Below are 20,904 nucleotides of genomic sequence, written 5' to 3'. Positions count from 1 at the left end.
ATTCAAGTTGATTTGCTAATTTTCATCGAGATTGGTGTCAAATTGGCTTAAATATGAGAGTAGGGAGATTTGAATTTAACATATTTGAATTCAAACAATACCTACATAGAAACAACTATTGTCACATCTATAATGTCAATGAGCGAAGCTAGCTGGGTGAGGAATAGAACTTGATGTCAATGGTATGGAGTGAAGCTAGCTAGTCAAGCTAAGGAACTTGATGTCAATAGTATGGAGTGAAGCTAGCTAGTCAAGCTAAGGAACTTGATGTCAATAGTATGGAGTGAAGCTAGCTAATCAAGCTAAGGAACTTGATGTCAATAGTATGGAGTGAAGCTAGCTAGTCAAGCTAAGGAACTTGATGTCAATAGTATGGAGTGAAGCTAGCTAGTCAAGCTAAGGAACTTGATGTCAATAGTATGGAGTGAAGCTAGCTAATCAAGCTAAGGAACTTGATGTCAATAGTATGGAGTGAAGCTAGCTAGTCAAGCTAAGGAACTTGATGTCAAAAGTATGGAGTGAAGCTAGCTAGTCAAGCTAAGGAACTTGATGTCAATAGTATGGAGTGAAGCTAGCTAGTCAAGCTAAGGAACTTGATGTCAATAGTATGGAGTGGCAGTAAGGAAGCTTGTGAAAATCAAGATGGCGCCAACAGAGAAGGGTGACATCTTACGAGTTCCAACGCAACTTATATAGCTATATAGTGACTTTTAGCGTGTTTATCTTTACTTTTCTTGTCCAGAAAGTTCATACTATTATCACATATGACCGCCAAACACTTGACTAACCTTGATTTTGACTTCAAATACGACTTCAACTCTGACTCAGCTGTTCCACTTCTCATACCGGACCCTATTCATTTGCAAATGTCCAGTCACTCGGGAATAAGATCGATGAGCTTAATTCGAGAGTCTCCTATCAGAGAGACATGATACGCTGAAATATGATGTGTTTTACTGAAATGTGGCTGGATGATGATCCTATGCACGTAGTACTAGGTAGATTTGCCATACAGGGCCAGGATCAGCGGGTGGCTTTTGGAAAGAGGAAGTGTTTATTCTGGTGTGCTGCTTCAAGTGTGAAGAACATCTGGAGCTTTTGCTCATCCGATATAGAATACCTCATGTTAAACTGCGGACTCTTTAATCTACTAATAAAGTTCTCATCCGTGACTATTTGTTATTTAACTAGGCAAGTCAGGTAAGAACAAATTCTCATTTACAATGACGGCCTACACCGGCCAAACCCGGACGACGCTGGACCAATTGTGCACCACCCTATGGGACTCCCAATCGCAGCCGGTTGTGATACAGCCTGGATTCGAACCAGGATGTATGTAGTGACACCTTTAGCACTGAGATGCAGTGCCTTCGACCGCTGCACCATTCACTGCGTCACAGGCTTCATCAATAAGTGCAGACAAGAAAGCCCACCACGACCAGACATTAAGATGAAACATACAAGATGAACTGGCACAGAGAGACAGGAAACACAGGGATAAATACACTGGGGAAAATAAGTGACACCTGGAGGGGGTGGAGACAATCACAGGGACAGGTGAAACAGATCAGGGCGTGACATATACAGTGGGGCAAAAATGTATTTAGTCAGCCACCAATTGTGCAAGTTCTCCCACTTAAAAAGATGAGAGAGGCCTGTAATTTTCATCATAGGTACACTTCAACTATGTCAGACAAAATGAGGGGAAAAAATCAAAGAAAAATCAAATAAAAAATCCAGAAAATCACATTGTAGGATTTTTTATGAATTTATTTGCAAATTATGGTGGAAAATAAGTATTTGGTCAATAACAAACAAGCAAGATTTCTGGCTCTCACAGACCTGTAACTTCTTCTTTAAGAGGCTCCTCTGTCCTCCACTCGTTACCTGTATAAATGGCACCTGTTTGAACTTGTTATCAGTATAAAAGACACCTGTCCACAACCTCAAACAGTCACACTCCAAACTCCACTATGGCCAAGACCAAAGAGCTGTCAAAGGACACCAGAAACAAAATTGCAGACCTGCACCAGGCTGGGAAGACTGAATCTGCAATAGGTAAGCAGCTTGGTTTGAAGAAATCAACTGTGGGAGCAATTATTAGGAAATGGAAGACATACAAGACCACTGATAATCTCCCTCGATCTGGGGCTCCACGCAAGATCTCACCCCGTGGGTTCAAAATTATCACAAGAACGGTGAGCAAAAATCCCAGAACCACACGGGGGGACCTAGTGTATGACCTACAGAGAGCTGGGACCAAAGTAACAAAGCCTACCATCAGTAACACACTACGCCGCCAGGGACTCAAATCCTGCAGTGCCAGACGTGTCCCCCTGCTTAAGCCAGTACATGTCCAGGCCCGTCTGAAGTTTGCTAGAGAGCATTTGGATGATCCAGAAGAAGATTGGGAGAATGTCATATGGTCAGATGAAACCAAAATATAACTTTTTGGTAAAAACTCAACTCGTCGTGTTTGGAGGACAAAGAATGCTGAGTTGCATCCAAAGAACACCATACTTACTGTGAAGCATGAGGGTGGAAACATCATGCTTTGGGGCTGTTTTTCTGCAAAGGGACCAGGACGACTGATCCGTGTAAAGGAAAGAATGAATGGGGCCATGTATCGTGAGAAAACCTCCTTCCATCACCAAGGGCATTGAAGATGAAACGTGGCTGGGTCTTTCAGCATGACAATGATCCCAAAATAAATTCATTAAAAATCCATCCATCTACAATGTGATTTCTGGATTTTTTACCTCATTTTGTCTGTCATAGTTGAAGTGTACCTATGATGAAAATTACAGGCCTCTCTCATCTTTTTAAGTGGGAGAACTCGCACAATTGGTGGCTGACTAATATGATTAATATTATTTCAAACACTTCTACATTAATGTGGATGCTACCATGATTATGGATCATTTTGAATGAATCAATTCAAAACAAATCAAACTGTATTTCTCACATGTGCCAAATACAACAAGTGTATACCTTACGGTGAATGGTTACTTACAAGCCCTTAACCAACAGTGCAGTTCAAGAAGAGTTAAGAAAATATTTACCAAATAAACTAAAGTAAAAAATAATAAGAAGTAACACAATAACATAACAATAACGAGGCTATATTCAGGCGGTACCGGTACCGAGGCAGTGTGCGGGGGTACAGGTTAGAGGTCATTTGTACATGTAGGTAGGGGTGAAGTGACTATGCATAGATAATAAACAGAGAGTAGCAGTAGTGTACAAAACATAACCCACACACGCATTCTATCACAACACATGCATACACATTACACACACGTACACACACTTTTACACTACATTTGTAGTGTAAAACTACACTCTCTTTTTACTCTTATTATTATCTATGCCTAAATGTGCATCTTAACCCTGCCTAAATGTACATCTCTACCTCAAATACCTTGTACCTCTGCACATTGATCTGGTACTGGTACTCCCTGCTATATAGCTCCATTCTTATGTATTTCATGTTATTCCTTATGTGTTACTATTATTATTACGATTTATTTTACTCTGCGTCATTGGGAAGGGCTCATAAGCAAGCATTTCACAGTCTAAGTCTAAAGCTAGATCCATTATCAAGAAGTTTGGACCTCTTGGTGTAATGATTAAGGTGTTGGCTTGATAGTAGCTGGACCTGGGTTCAAGTCCCAGTTGGGGCTACCACCTGAATTTGCTGCAATATATTCCTCACAGTACACTAAATCCAGCGCTATTTTTTGCTGCTTCTTCAGTCAAAGAAAAAGGGATCATTCTCTTATCCTCCCTAAGGGCTTTGTGTTTGTTCCCTGGTAATACGGGTTAAAGTCTCTCAGCTCTACATGAAAAGAATCATCAGTCGGTAACAGCAGATCAGTAGTCTCAGGCCTGCACAACCCCTTGGCAGTCAAAAGCTGGTTGTCATACACGATGGGAAGTGACATTTATTGTTGCATTGTGGCTAAGAGGTGATGACACTGACAGGCAGTGTTATGTTGTTGACAACAGGATCTCTCTATGGAGAGATGAGACAGGAGAGGGGATATGGCTGGTGTTGAGCCCAGAAGCAGTGCTTATCTGTACAGATTACCTCCACATGAGTCTCCGACTCCGTCTTAAATGTAATTTAGTTTCGCCCAAATGTAGTGCACTACTTTTGACTGAGCCTATGTGGCTGACAAAAGTAGTGCACTTAATATAGGGTGTCATTTGTAATTGGTCCTGAAACTTATGACAACATACTCTAAAATGAAGTGTCCTATGCCAAAAAACAAGCAACTCCCCCACACTCGGGAATGGGTCAGACTGGAGTTCTGTAGAATGAGGTTCCTTGGTGATATTTGGTGTCTAGACACATCTACATGACCACACTTGACAACTGTGACGGAGAAGTCTCTCCCGAGACACACACGAGCCCCTTCGATGTGGAAACGATAGTGCTTGGCCTGTCTGTCATGTTCTGACCTTAGTTCCTTTTTTATGTCTTTATTTTAGTTGGTCAGGGCGTGAGTTGGGGTGGGCATTCTATGTTGTTTTCCTATGTTTTGTTCTGTTATATTTCTATGTGTTTGGTCTAGTATGGTTCTCAATCAGAGGCTGGTGTCAGTCGTTGTCTCTGATTGGGAGTCATATTTAGGTACCCTGTTTTCTATTGTGTTTTGTGGGTGGTTGTATCCTGTGTTAGTGTTTTCACCATACGGGACTGTTTCGGTTGTTTGCTTTTACTTTTGTTATTTTGTTCAGTGTGGTGTTGATTTATTAAATGTATCATTATGGACACTTACCACGCTGCACATTGGTCTGATCCTTGCTCTCCTCCTCCTCTGAAGAGGAATTCCATTACAGAACCACCCACCACTCAAGGAACAAGCAGCGTGGTAACGGGCAGCAGCAGAAATCTCGGGACTCATGGACATGGGAGGAGATTCTGGACGGCAAGGGACCCTGGGCACAGGCTGGGGAATATCGCCGCCCCAAGGCAGAGCTGGAGGCAGCGAAAGCTGAGAGGCGGCGATATGAGGAGGCAGCACGGCAGCGCGGCTGGGACGAGAGGCAGCCCCAAAAATGTATTGGGGAGGCACACGGGGAGTGTGGCTAAGTCAGGTAGGAGACCTGCACCAACTCCCCGTGCTTACCGTGGAGAGATGGACCGGGCAGGCACCGTGTTATGCCTTGAGGCACACGGTGTCCCCGGTGCGCAGGCATAGCCCGGTGCGTTACAGTACAACGCCTCATATCGACCGGGCTAGAGTGGGCATCGAGACAGATGCCATGAAGCCGGCTCAGCGCATCTGGTCCCCAGTGCGTCTCCTCGGGCTGGGGTACATGGCACCAGCCCTACGCATGGTGTCCCCGGTTCGCCAGCACAGCCCAGTGCGTTCGATTCCACCTCACCGCACTGGCCTGGCTACAGGGAGTATCCAACCAGGTAGGGTTGTACAGGCTCGGTGCTCAAGACCTCCAGTGCGCCTCCATGGTCCGGTCTATCCGGTGCCTCCTTCACCCACCAGCCCTCCGGTGGCAGCACCCCGCACCAGGCTGTCTCTCCGTCTCCTCCCTGCAGGTGCTCCCACCTGTCCAGCACTGCCAGAGTCTCCCTCCTGTCCAGCGCTGCCGGAGTCTCCCTCCTGTCCAGCGCTGCCGGAGTCTCCCTCCTGTCCAGCGCTGCCGGAGTCTCCCTCCTGTCCAGCGCTGCCGGAGTCTCCCTCCTGTCCAGCGCTGCCGGAGTCTCCCTCCTGTCCTGAGCTGCCGGAGTCTCCCTCCTGTCCTGAGCTGCCGGAGTCTCCCTCCTGTCCTGAGCTGCCGGAATCGCCTTTCACTCCGGAACTACCAGAGTCTCCCGCCTGTCCGGTTATGCCGGAATCTCCCGTCCATTCGGGACCCGTTGCTAGGGACCCCAATCCAGGGTCGGTAGCCAGGGTCGCCACTAAGGCGGTCCTAAGGTGCCACATAAGTGGGCCGAGACTATGGTGGAGTGGGGTCCACGTCCCGCTCCAGAGCCGCCACCACGGTAAATGCCCACCCAGACAGTCCCCTATAGGTTCAGGTTTTGCGGCCGGAGTCCACACCTTTGGGGGGGGGGGGGGTACTGTCACATTCTGACCTTAGTTCCTTTTTGTCTTAATTTTAGTTGGTCAGAGCGTGAGTTGGGGTGGGCATTCTATGTTGTTTTTCTATGTTGTTCTGTTGTTATATTTCTATGTGTTTGGTCTAGTATGGTTCTTAATCAGAGGCAGGTGTCAGTCGTTGTCTCTGATTAGGAGCCATATTTAGGTACCCTGTTTTCTATTGTGTTTTGTGGGTGGTTGTATCCTGTGTTAGTGTTTTCACCATACGGGACTGTTTTGGTTGTTTGCTTTTACTTTTGTTATTTTGTTCAGTGTGGTGTTGATTTATTAAATGTATCATTATGGACACTTACCACGCTGCACATTGGTCTGATCCTTGCTACTCCTCCTCTGAAGAAGAGGAATTATGTTACACTGTCATACAGTACACACACACAAGCACATACACACCCACACCGGTTTCCTTGGATACAAAGAACAAGACTTGTTTAATTCTTCAGCAACATATGCATAGCCACTTTAACTCTAGTAGCTACATGTACATGTTACCTCAATTACCTCGACTAACTGTTGCCCCCGCACCCGACTCTGTACCGGTACCCCTTGAACAGTGGCTTGCGAAAGTATTCACCCCCCTTGGCATTTTTCCTATTTTGTTGGCTTACAACCTGGAATTAAAATCGATTTTGGGGGGGGGGATATGTATCATTTGATTTACACAACATGCCTACCACTTTGAAGATGCAACATATTTTTCATTGTGAAACAAACAAGAAATAAGACATAAAAACTGAACTTGAGAGTGCATAACTATTCACCCCCCCCAAAGTCAATACTGTCACGTCCTGACCTTAGTTCCCTTTTTATGTCTCTATTTTAGTTTGGTCAGGGCGTGAGTTGGGGTGGGCATTATACAGTATGTTTTTGTTCTGTGTTATAGTTCTGTGTTTGGCCTGGTATGGTTCCCAATCAGAGGCAGCTGTCAATCGTTGTCTCTGATTGAGAACCATACTTAGGCAGCCTGTTTTCCCACTATGGGTGGTGGGTAGTTGTTTTCTGTGTCTGTCTTTCACCATACAGAACTTTGGTTATTTTGTATTCAGTGTTCAGTTATATTGAATTAAAATGGACACTTACCACGCTCCGTTTTGGTCTTATCTTTCCTACTCCTCATCAGACGAAGATGATCGTTACAAATACTTTGTAGAGATACCTTTTGCAGCAATTACAGCTGCAAGTCTCTTGGCGTATGTCTCTATAAGCTTGCTGGTGTACAGCAATATTTAAGTCATACCACAGATTCTCAATTGGATTGAGGTCTGGGCTTTGACTAGGCCATTGCAAGACATATAAATGTTTCCCCTTAAACCACTCCAGTGTTCCTTTAGCAGAATGCTTAGGGTCATTGTCCTGATGGGAGGTGAACCTCTGTCCCAGTCTCAAATCTCTGGAAGACTGAAACAGCTTTCTCTCAATAAATTCCCTGTATTTAGTGCCATCCCTCATTCCTTCAATTCTGACCAGTTTCCCAGTCCCTGCGCATGAAAAACATGGTGTTGACATGCTGATTAATGCCCTCCTTGCCTGGTCCGTGAGTTTTGGTGGGCGGCCCCCTCTTGGCAGGTTTGTTGTGGTGCCATATTCTTTCAATTTTTTTAATAAGGGGTTTAATGGTGCTCTTTGCGAAGTTCAAAGTTTCAGATTTTTTTCTTCACCCAACCCTGATCTGTACTTCTCCACAACTTTGTCCCTGACCTGCTTGGAGAGCTCCTTGGACTTCATAGTGCCGCTTGCTTGGTGGTGCAACATTCTTAGTGGTGTTGCAGACTCTGGGGCCTTTAAGATCAGGTGTATACAGTGGGGAGAACAAGTATTTGATACACTGCTAATTTTGCAGGTTTTCCTACTTACAAAGCATGTAGAGGTCTGTAATTTTTATCATAGGTACACTTCAACTGTGAGAGACAGAATCTAAAACAAAAATCCAGAAAATGTTTAAGTAATTCGTTTGCATTTTATTGCATGACATAAGTATGATGTTTCCACCTGTTTCCACGGTTGGGATGGTGTTCTTGGGGTTGTACTCATCCTTCTTCTTCCTCCAAACACGGCAAGTGGAGTTTAGACCAAAAAGCTCTATTTTTGTCTCATCAGACCACATGACCTCCTCCCATTCCTCCTCTGGATCATCCAGATGGTCATTGGCAAACTTCGGACGGGCCTGGACATGCGCTGGCTTGAGCAGGGGGACCTTGCGTGCGCTGCAGGATTTTAATCCATGACAGCGTAGTGTGTTACTAATGGTTTTCTTTGAGACTGTGGACCCAGCTCTCTTCCGGTCATTGACCAGGTCCTGCCGTGTAGTTCTGGGCTGATCCCTCACCTTCCTCATGATCATTGATGCCCCACGAGGTGAGATTTTGCATGGAGCCCCAGACCGAGGGTGATTGACCGTCATCTTGAACTTCTTCCATTTTCTAATAATTGCACCAACAGTTGTTGTCTTCTCACCAAGCTGCTTGCCTATTGTCCTGTAGCCCATCCCAGCCTTGTGCAGGTCTACAATTTTATCCCTGATGTCCCTACACAGCTCTCTGGTCTTGGCCATTGTGGAGAGGTTGGAGTCTGTTTGATTGAGTGTGTGGACAGGTGTCTTTTATACAGGTAACGAGTTCAAACAGGTGCAGTTAATACAGGTAATGAGTGGAGAACAGGAGGGCTTCTTAAAGAAAAACTAACAGGTCTGTGAGTGCCGGAATTCTTACTGGTTGGTAGGTGATCAAATTCTTATGTCATGCAATAAAATGCTAATTAATTACTTACAAATCATACAATGTGATTTTCTGGATTTTTCTCTCACAGTTGAAGTGTACCTATGATAAAATTACAGACCTTTACATGCTTTGTAAGTTGGAAAACCTGCAAAATCGGCAGTGTATCAAATACTTGTTCTCCCCACTGTATATACTGAGATCCCGTGACAGATCATTTGACACTTTATTTAACTAATTATGTGACTTCTGAAGGAAATTGGTTGCACCAGATCTTATTTAGGGGCTTCATAGCACTTTTCCTTTTTTTAATGTTTTCACAACACATGTTGCGTTTTCAAATTTTGTGAAACAAGTTATTTTTTAAATTTCCCTTCACCAATTTTGACTATTTTGTGTATGTCCATTACATGAAACCCAAATAAAAATAGAATTAAATGACATGTTGTAATGCAACAAAATAGGAAAAACGTCAAGGGTGGTGAATACTTTTACACTGTATATAGCCTCGCTACTGTTATTTTACTGCTGCTCTTGAACTATTTGTTATTTCTCACTTATTTTTCTTAAAACTGCATTGTTGGTTAAAGGATTGTAAGTGAACATTTCACTGTAAGGTCTACCTGTTGTATTCGGCGCATGTGACAAATAACATTTTATTTTATTTTATTTGATACAAACCACAAACACATCCATGCTAATGTGTGATCAGTGCTGATTTAAACTGCAATAGTGTGTTTTTCTGCTGTAAATACTTCCACCCAACAAAACCATTAGGAAAAGCCAATTACAGTGAGAATGATTAGCAATGTTTCTCTCTCTCATTTTCTGCTTTCCTCAGCAGCTGTTCAGCCTGCTCTGTCTGATATGAATCATGTTAGAGCCAGATGCTCCATACCACCGGATTGATTAGGGAGTAATGGCTCAGCGCAGAGCAGTAGTAGTGTGTGTATGGGGTGTGTGGCCATGTGCATGCGTGCATTGTCACGGCCGTCAAAAGAAGTGGACCAAACGGCAGCTTGGTGAGCGTACATTTTCTTTTACTTGAAAATGTCGCCAACAAACGAAAGCCACAACCGTGAAGCTTACAGGGCTTTAGTGCCACGAACAAAGTTAACTACCCACACTGAAAGGAGGGAAAAAGGTCTACCTAAGTATGAATCCCAATCAGAGACAACGATAGACAGCTGTCCCTGATTGAGAACCATACCCGGCCAAAACATAGAAATAAAGAAACCTAGAAAACAAAAAATAGAATGCCCACCCCACATCACACCCTGACCTAACCAAATAGAGAAATAAAATAGCTCTCTAAGGTCAGGGCGTGTCATGCATGGTGTTATGAATCTGCACAATGTGCGTGTATAGGAGTTGCCAAGGCATTCACGAAGAAATTCACAATCCATTGGGAACAGGTTAAAGTGTCTTTTAGGTGTTCCAACATTCCCAACACATATTCCCTCTAGGGCTGTCATTCACTTACCCTTCTGTGGGAATGTTTTCCTCATCAGCCAACATTAGTATTCAAGCACACTACTTTTTTAGCATTGAACGACAACACACGGGAACACCAAGGTTATCTATGGGTGTGCTCGTAAATTCAATCTGGAGTGCTGGAGTGAGCTCAGAGTGCGTTCGTAAATTCAGAGCGTTGTCATATTGTCCATTCATAAGATCAGAGCGTTTCGCTGTCAGAGCGTCCAGAGCACACTAATGGATGCTCTGCCCGAGAAGTAGGGTTGATCCAAGCATTCTGACCTCACAACAGCAGTCAAGCAACCAAGCTAACTGGCTAACGTTGGCTAGCTACTTCCAGACACAAATGAGAGAACATCTCACTCTGACCATTTTTCTCTCCCTAGCAGAGCTGGTTAGGCTGTTTCATGTTATCCAGTGCTGTGCTGCTTGCAACAATTTAAGCTTTCATGCCGACATTTACTGACACCGGTCATATTCAACGGATGTTGCATTTGTAAATTCATCAGTTATTCTGCGCTCTGGCACACTCAGACGAGAGTGCTCTGAAATCAGAGTAGAGGGCCAAAGAACATTTACAAACGCACCCTATGTCTCTCTAGCTATAGCTCTATAATCATAGTAATTCTAATTATATGCCTATAACACCCAAGTCATCCACCGTTGGTCAGTTCAGATATGACTGTATAGTGTGAAGCTGAAATACTGGCGTGGCCGTTTGAGGAAGCGTTTGACTCTCATCTCATGGCGAAGCTGTATGGAAATAACTGAGGCAGGATCTGTGTGTGTGTGTGTGTGTGTGTGTGTGTGTGTGTGATTGATCATTGATCCAACATGTTACTTTACAGAGCAGGGAGAGAGAGACAGGGATGTAGGAGGGCGGATAAGGAGTGATATAAAGTAGTACATGGGGGGGGGGGGGTAGGAGAGGGATTGCAGGGTAAAGGGAAGTCAAGGCAGGAGTTCAGGGGCATGCAAATTAGCAGCAACACAAGACCTGGGACTGGAGAACACTGTGTGGGCTGGTCTTAATCTCAGGTGGAAGTTGCCTCAAAACATTGAGAAATAGCATTGCTTTCGCAACTAATTAGGAACATCAGGTTAGTTTACCGTATTCTGTTCTCACCCAGGGGTTTTGAAGAGTGTTGAACGATCTGCCTCAGTGGTTTCCTGTGGTGTCTCATCAACTGCCACCCGGGACAATACAGCCCACAGCTACACTCGTAGCCCATTACTCACATTACACCAGATTCACACCTTCTAAGATGCCATGTTTTATTCATCTCTAGAGATTAGGCGTCTATAAAGACATCGAGCCGTTGCCTTGGGAGACAAACATGGAAATTAAATGATTACGCATCTTAATCAGCCTTGTTATCTCCACTGCCCAGTTATCTTCAATCCCTAGTAAACACACGCATGTGCGCGCACACATGGATGTATGTGGATAGTGTTCCCTATCTAATGCACTCTAATCAGTCCACACAACACACATATGTACACGCACAAACACACGTATGCATGTACAGACAGACACAAACATATTCCTTTTTGATATTGGCTGGGTGGAGATAGATGTTGGTAAGCAATGCCGACAGTATCTGCGTTATCCTGTGTGTGTGTGTGTGTGTGTGTGTGTGTGTGTGTGTGTGTGTGTGTGTGTGTGTGTGTGTGTGTGTGTGTGTGTGTGTGTGTGTGTGTGTGTGTGTGTGTGTCAATCAGGGCCTCTCGCTGCCCCATTGGTATGCAGGTCTGCTTATCCCCCTGAGGACAGTGGGAGTGTGAGATAAGGTGCGTGTGTCTATGCATGCTTGCATAGACATACAGGGTACCTCAGGATACTGTCGGCATTGCTTACCAACATCAATTACCACCCAGCCATGGAATACTAAAAAGTATATGTTTATGTGTCTGTCCATGTGTGTGTCTGTCCGTGTGTGTGTGTGTGTGTGTGTGTGAGTGAGGATCTAAGGGCAGCCCATGATATGTGGTCAATCTCTGGCTGTAACCATGCTCCCCTCTCCCCTCCTCTGACCGTGGTCTGGTTCCCTGTTTAGTACAGGATGGATGAAAGGAAGAACGAAGAGGTCTGTTATCTCTTATTGTAAATCTGTGCTTCTGCAGACCTCTCCTCTGTGTTCAGTATTGAAGACATGTTTCTTCTCTACAACTCTTCAACACCACTCTGCCCTCACCCTTTCAAAAACTCAAACAACATATATTTCCTTCCCTCCCTCCCTCCCTCCCTCCCTCCCTCCCTCCCTCCCTCCCTCCCTCCCTCCCTCCCTCCCTCCCTCCCTCCCCTCTCCTGCTCCTTCACCTCTCCCCTCTCTATTTTATCCTGTTTTTACTCAGGAGTGTTCCATGTAGGGCACCCAGCCTTTCTTCAAACAGAATGTGTTTCCCTCTCTCTCTCTCTCTCTCTCTCTCTCTCGGCAGCGTGCTGTGGTCTCCTCTGGCAGGTTGTGGAAAATAATGACTGATTAGGTGGGCTAGCTGCTGGTTTCCCCTCCTTAACTTCCTCTCTGACTGTGTCCAGAGCTCAAACCTTTAACTTTCCCCACAAGGTTTTTGGGGTAGTAGACGTCATCGGCTGGCTTGTTTTGAGGCTGTCACTCAAAACAATGACTACGTAGTTCAGACTTGAGAAAACCAGTGTGCGTGACTACACTCAAGCAGCAAAGTAGTTTAAGAAACTACTTGTGAGGGAATCCTGTCCTGCCTGAGGAGCTCAGCAAGAGTCTTTGTGTGTCAGACCTACAGCGTTTCTCTGGATTAATAGACTGCGGAAAGATCAATGTTGAGGGGCAAATGAGCTGTAAAATAAGAAACTGAGAAGAAAAGAGAGGTTTTCTGCAACTGATGTCACTTTTTATACTGTAACTTTTTACCTCGCATTAACCAGCTATCAGGGTAAATTGTATTAGTCATGCACAATTTCACAATGTTCTGCACATTTCTTTTTGTCTCGAGTGATAGAAATTGGGCCTGACACTGGCCTGTAGGTTGTTGCAAGTGTAATGTTTGGGAAAATTAGAACCAAAGCCATATTCAGATGCATTGGACAAATGGAAATATGAAATGCAAGGTCAATCTTTTTCAAAGGGACGAAAAGTTAAGCATCGACTCGTTGCCCCTCTCCGGAGTCAAACATTAAAATTCATCTATCGACCCAAAACGTCTTGACAAGCGTCTGAATTTAATTTAAGATGTTCTCTCAGTGGTTCCCCTGGCGCTATAGAATCAATGATATTTAATTCCGTGTTAAAGATTTTGTACAGGGAATAGTTATTCAAAGCGGAAGTCACAATCACCCGAGGTAGCAATCCACCAGCTGGTTGTGTATCCAGCCTTTAGCATGTATGACCTATTAGCGGATTAGTGGATCCAAGTCATCCAGTCCTGGGTCCGTATCCATAAAGCATCTCAGAGCAGAAGTGCTGATCTAGGCTCAGGTCGCCCGTCTCCATGTAATGTTATTCATAAAGATCTAAAGGGTTAAACTAATCTCAGATCAGCACTCCTACTCCGAGATGCTTTTAACACCGGCCCCGAGAGATTGGCGGTGAATCTGTATTTGTGTTGTTGGTGTCTCTCTTACAGCCTAATCGACTCTCCTCTCCACGATGCAGCTGTGGATTTCTCATCACCATTAGTTCATGAGAGGGGGAGGTGTGAACCTCCATAGTGGTGGTGTGTTGAGTCTCAGCTGGCTTGACTACAGTAGCATTATACCTCGGCTGTGGTTCACTTTCTGCTGTTACTAGGAGCTAATGACATCTGTGTTCTTAGCCTTTGATAGCTTGCTGCTGTACAGACTACACATACTAGTCAACAGGCCTGGGCTCAAATTTGACTTGAAATAATACTTAATTTGGGCTTGATTGAGCTGGTTTGGTGCCACGGAACCAATGGAACGGTTGCAAAACCATCCACATGTGTGTGTTCCTGTGAGCTCTGATGTGACATCCTCTGTATTTTATTGGCTCTCATACAATATATCTGATAAGCTGGAAGATTGGCCGATCAAGTCTCCTCTCATTAATATTTGTCATATGTGCCTGAGTGGTCCAGGAAATGACTATAGAACTGAAATAAAGTAATTACAGTTGTCTGTGTCTTCCGAGGTACGAGCGAAGAATTCAAATTGCGTTCCCACCCGAGAGCCAGAAAGTGATGCATTGCTGCGTGTATCTACTGTAATGTTTTACTGCTGCTTTCGATGTCTCGACCCCAAAGATTGAATCTACATTTTCAGCACTGTGAGGTTCTTGTTGTCCGGGTACACAGAAGGGACTCTGTATGGTGAATCTGCTCCAGCAACACAAAGCTTTGTTGTGATCCGAAGGAATTGTAAATTAAAACCCTGGTTAGACCCTTGCCAGAGAGAAATGAGAAGTACACACACATACAATTATATGAGAATACACACCTCATTCTGGGCCAGTACCTAACTTTAGTAGCCTGATCATACATTCATAAATATGGTAATTCAGATTTAATGAATACCAACGACATTGTCATAACCACAATATCTTGGGCTACATGTCTCGCTTAAGCAAAGAGAACGTGGGTGTTATCTGAGGTTACTCGAGCAATTGAAAGTATTTCTGCAGTTGATGTCTCATCGTGTCTGTGTGTGCTGGGGGCCTTAGCCTCACCAAGTTAATTTGGAGGAACTCAGCGATCCTCTGAACTGAAACTAATTCCCCAATAAGTGACTGTTATTCAGGGTGAGGGGACAGAGGACTGACTGATAGCAATGCTGCTGGAGGTCTGTGTCGAGGGGAGGGAGAGAGAGAGAGAGAGAGAGAGAGAGAGAGAGAGAGAGAGAGAGAGAGAGATGGCTGCATGTTGTATTCAATGGCACGAGCAACCCAGATAATAACCATACTGTACAGAACTGTGTGTGGGAGGGATTCATGTTAAAGGCAGTTCTTTAATTAAACACAGGCTCAGAGTGGTGTGTGGCAGATTGCAGTGTCTATCTGCTATCTTAGGAGAGCATGAAACAAATGATTCAATACAGACAGAAAATGATTAGGTCTGTGGTGTGTGTATGTGTGTGTGTGTGTGTGTGTGTGTGTGTGTATTTCCATGTCAGTGTGTGTACACCTCTAGGGCTAACTGGCCGCAAATCAAATCCCTGCACTAATCTCATCAACCACTGTGTTACATTTGACAGATCATCTCAGCGAAAGCATGGAGTGAAAAACCCAGTAATGACACATTCAAGAGACTAACGACTAATTCTAGAATATTACCCTTAATATCCTGGCTGTTATCTAACTGAGTGCTACACGGACACAAAGCTGAGATAGTTCATTAGATCCCGCTGAAAGCCTGGCTGGAAGATCAAAGGGGTTTCTGGAGACCTACTAACAGAGAGAGGAACATGGAGACTCTATCCGTCAAACCAAATGGAACGGTCTGTACCTGAGTCAGATCCTGCAACAACCTCTATCTTTATGTCATCATGCAAGGAGGATTACATCTGCTGTGTCTATGAAACGTGTCTGATTAACGTGGCCTCTCTTCTGGCATGTTTTATGACCGCGGTACACAGGTCTGAGAACTCTGGCACTCTGTTGGGAATTCTAAGGCAAAAAGGCGATGGCCTCAAACATAGCTACATGCACACACAGACACGGTCCCAGATGTGTGTTTTTACCTCATGTTGAAAATCCTCTGAATCCCTGCGCATGCTATCTGTCGTTTGCCCAAGCCCAGTTCTCACACACATACACACACACGCACGCGCACACACACACACACACACACACACACACACACACACACACACACACACACACACACACACACACACACACACACACACACACACACACACACACACACACACACACACACACACACACACACACACACACACACACACACACACACACACACACACACACACACACACACACACACCAGCTTTGTAGCTATATCAAAGCATTAACTATCAACATTAACTATTATACATGCTGTATAACCCCTAAGCTTTACAGATGGGTTTCTTATTTTTACTGACTATGATCAGCGGTCCAAAACCTGATGCATGAATGAAGGATAATGAGGAAAACGTGTGACTTCAAAGGAGTGGGAGCAGTTAAAAAGCCTGAGACTTGTGGCAATGTGCCTCGCAACCAATTTGTTTACACACGACTCCAACCCCAAGAATTGAGACTGAAAGAAACAGATTTGTGGAGAAAATGCTTTCTGTTTGAGAGAGAGAAAAAACATGTTGCCTTGGCAAATGTGTTTGGAGCTATTCATAATCAAATCAAATGAAATCGAATTGGTCACATACACATATTTAGCAGTTGTTATTGCGGGTGTAGCGAAATTCTTGTGTTCCTATCTCCAACAGTGCAGTAGATTCTAACAATTCAGCAGTAGTATCTAACAATCCAGCAGTAGTATCTAACAATTCAGCAGTAGTATCTAACAATTCAGCAGTAGTATCTAACAATTCAGCAGTAGTATCTAACAATCCAGCAGTAGTATCTAACAATCCAGAAGTAGTATCTAACAATCCAGCAGTAGTATCTAACAATCCAGCAGTAGTATCTAACAATCCAGAAGTAGAATCTAACAATTCAGCTGTAGTATCTAACAATTCAGCAGTAGTATCTAACAATCCAGCAGTATTATCTAACAATCCAGAAGTAGTATCTAACAATCCAGCAGTAGTATCTAACAATCCAGCAGTAGTATCTAACAATCCAGAAGTAGAATCTAACAATTCAGCTGTAGTATCTAACAATTCAGCTGTAGTATCTAACAATCCAGCAGTAGAATCTAACAATTCAGCTGTAGTATCTAACAATTCAGCTGTAGTATCTAACAATCCAGCAGTAGTATCTAACAATCCAGCAGTAGTATCTAACAATTCAGCAGTAGAATCTAACAATTCAGCTGTAGTATCTAACAATTCAGCAGTAGTATCTAACAATCCAGAAGTAGTATCTAACAATTCAGCTGTAGTATCTAACAATCCAGCAGTAGAATCTAACAATTCAGCAGTAGTATCTAACAATCCAGCAGTAGATTCTAACAATTCAGCAGTAGTATCTAACAATCCAGCGGTAGTATCTAACAATTCAGCAGTAGTATCTAACAATTCAGCAGTAGTATCTAACAATCCAGCAGTAGAATCTAACAATTCAGCAGTAGTATCTAACAATCCAGCAGTAGATTCTAACAATCCAGCAGTAGTATCTAACAATCCAGCAGTAGTATCTAACAATCCAGAAGTAGAATCTAACAATTCAGCTGTAGTATCTAACAATTCAGCTGTAGTATCTAACAATCCAGAAGTAGAATCTAACAATTCAGCTGTAGTATCTAACAATTCAGCTGTAGTATCTAACAATCCAGCAGTAGAATCTAACAATTCAGCTGTAGTATCTAACAATTCAGCTGTAGTATCTAACAATCCAGCAGTAGAATCTAACAATTCAGCTGTAGTATCTAACAATTCAGCTGTAGTATCTAACAATCCAGCAGTAGAATCTAACAATTCAGCTGTAGTATCTAACAATTCAGCTGTAGTATCTAACAATCCAGCAGTAGTATCTAACAATCCAGCAGTAGTATCTAACAATCCAGCAGTAGAATCTAACAATTCAGCTGTAGTATCTAACAATTCAGCAGTAGTATCTAACAATCCAGAAGTAGTATCTAACAATTCAGCTGTAGTATCTAACAATCCAGAAGTAGTATCTAACAATCCAGAAGTAGTATCTAACAATCCAGCAGTAGAATCTAACAATTCAGCAGTAGTATCTAACAATCCAGCAGTATTATCTAACAATCCAGAAGTAGTATCTAACAATCCAGCAGTAGTATCTAACAATCCAGCAGTAGTATCTAACAATCCAGAAGTAGTATCTAACAATCCAGCAGTAGTATCTAACAATCCAGCAGTAGTATCTAAAAATCCAGAAGTAGAATCTAACAATTCAGCTGTAGTATCTAACAATTCAGCTGTAGTATCTAACAATCCAGCAGTAGAATCTAACAATTCAGCTGTAGTATCTAACAATTCAGCAGTAGAATCTAACAATTCAGCAGTAGTATCTAACAATCCAGCGGTAGTATCTAACAATTCAGCAGTAGTATTTAACAATTCAGCAGTAGTATCTAACAATCCAGCAGTAGAATCTAACAATTCAGCAGTAGTATCTAACAATCCAGCAGTAGATTCTAACAATCCAGCAGTAGTATCTAACAATCCAGCAGTAGTATCTAACAATCCAGAAGTAGAATCTAACAATTCAGCTGTAGTATCTAACAATTCAGCTGTAGTATCTAACAATCCAGAAGTAGAATCTAACAATTCAGCTGTAGTATCTAACAATTCAGCTGTAGTATCTAACAATCCAGCAGTAGAATCTAACAATTCAGCTGTAGTATCTAACAATTCAGCTGTAGTATCTAACAATCCAGCAGTAGAATCTAACAATTCAGCTGTAGTATCTAACAATTCAGCTGTAGTATCTAACAATCCAGCAGTAGTATCTAACAATCCAGCAGTAGAATCTAACAATTCAGCAGTAGTATCTAACAATCCAGCAGTAGATTCTAACAATCCAGCAGTAGTATCTAACAATCCAGCAGTAGTATCTAACAATCCAGAAGTAGAATCTAACAATTCAGCTGTAGTATCTAACAATTCAGCTGTAGTATCTAACAATCCAGAAGTAGAATCTAACAATTCAGCTGTAGTATCTAACAATTCAGCTGTAGTATCTAACAATCCAGCAGTAGAATCTAACAATTCAGCTGTAGTATCTAACAATTCAGCTGTAGTATCTAACAATCCAGCAGTAGAATCTAACAATTCAGCTGTAGTATCTAACAATTCAGCTGTAGTATCTAACAATCCAGCAGTAGAATCTAACAATTCAGCTGTAGTATCTAACAATTCAGCTGTAGTATCTAACAATCCAGCAGTAGTATCTAACAATCCAGCAGTAGTATCTAACAATCCAGCAGTAGAATCTAACAATTCAGCTGTAGTATCTAACAATTCAGCAGTAGTATCTAACAATCCAGAAGTAGTATCTAACAATTCAGCTGTAGTATCTAACAATCCAGAAGTAGTATCTAACAATCCAGAAGTAGTATCTAACAATCCAGCAGTAGAATCTAACAATTCAGCAGTAGTATCTAACAATCCAGCAGTATTATCTAACAATCCAGAAGTAGTATCTAACAATCCAGCAGTAGTATCTAACAATCCAGCAGTAGTATCTAACAATCCAGAAGTAGTATCTAACAATCCAGCAGTAGTATCTAACAATCCAGCAGTAGTATCTAACAATCCAGAAGTAGAATCTAACAATTCAGCTGTAGTATCTAACAATTCAGCTGTAGTATCTAACAATCCAGCAGTAGAATCTAACAATTCAGCTGTAGTATCTAACAATTCAGCAGTAGAATCTAACAATTCAGCAGTAGTATCTAACAATCCAGCGGTAGTATCTAACAATTCAGCAGTAGTATTTAACAATTCAGCAGTAGTATCTAACAATCCAGCAGTAGAATCTAACAATTCAGCAGTAGTATCTAACAATCCAGCAGTAGATTCTAACAATCCAGCAGTAGTATCTAACAATCCAGCAGTAGTATCTAACAATCCAGAAGTAGAATCTAACAATTCAGCTGTAGTATCTAACAATTCAGCTGTAGTATCTAACAATCCAGAAGTAGAATCTAACAATTCAGCTGTAGTATCTAACAATTCAGCTGTAGTATCTAACAATCCAGCAGTAGAATCTAACAATTCAGCTGTAGTATCTAACAATTCAGCTGTAGTATCTAACAATCCAGCAGTAGAATCTAACAATTCAGCTGTAGTATCTAACAATTCAGCTGTAGTATCTAACAATCCAGCAGTAGAATCTAACAATTCAGCTGTAGTATCTAACAATTCAGCTGTAGTATCTAACAATCCAGCAGTAGTATCTAACAATCCAGCAGTAGTATCTAACAATCCAGCAGTAGAATCTAACAATTCAGCTGTAGTATCTAACAATTCAGCAGTAGTATCTAACAATCCAGAAGTAGTATCTAACAATTCAGCTGTAGTATCTAACAATCCAGCAGTAGAATCTAACAATTCAGCAGTAGTATCTAACAATCCAGCAGTAGATTCTAACAATTCAGCAGTAGTATCTAACAATCCAGCAGTAGAATCTAACAATTCAGCAGTAGTATCTAACAATCCAGCGGTAGTATCTAACAATTCAGCAGTAGTATCTAACAATTCAGCAGTAGAATCTAACAATCCAGCAGTAGAATCTAACAATTCAGCAGTAGTATCTAACAATCCAGCAGTAGATTCTAACAATCCAGCAGTAGTATCTAACAATCCAGCAGTAGTATCTAACAATCCAGAAGTAGAATCTAACAATTCAGCTGTAGTATCTAACAATTCAGCTGTAGTATCTAACAATCCAGCAGTAGAATCTAACAATTCAGCAGTAGTATCTAACAATCCAGCAGTATTATCTAACAATCCAGAAGTAGTATCTAACAATCCAGCAGTAGTATCTAACAATCCAGCAGTAGTATCT

The sequence above is a fragment of the Oncorhynchus mykiss genome, chromosome 21 (genome assembly GCF_057628025.1).
Source record: "Oncorhynchus mykiss isolate SJ-2025 chromosome 21, ASM5762802v1, whole genome shotgun sequence".
Classification (NCBI taxonomy): domain Eukaryota; kingdom Metazoa; phylum Chordata; class Actinopteri; order Salmoniformes; family Salmonidae; genus Oncorhynchus; species Oncorhynchus mykiss.
Note: the sequence above shows the minus strand (reverse complement) of the source record.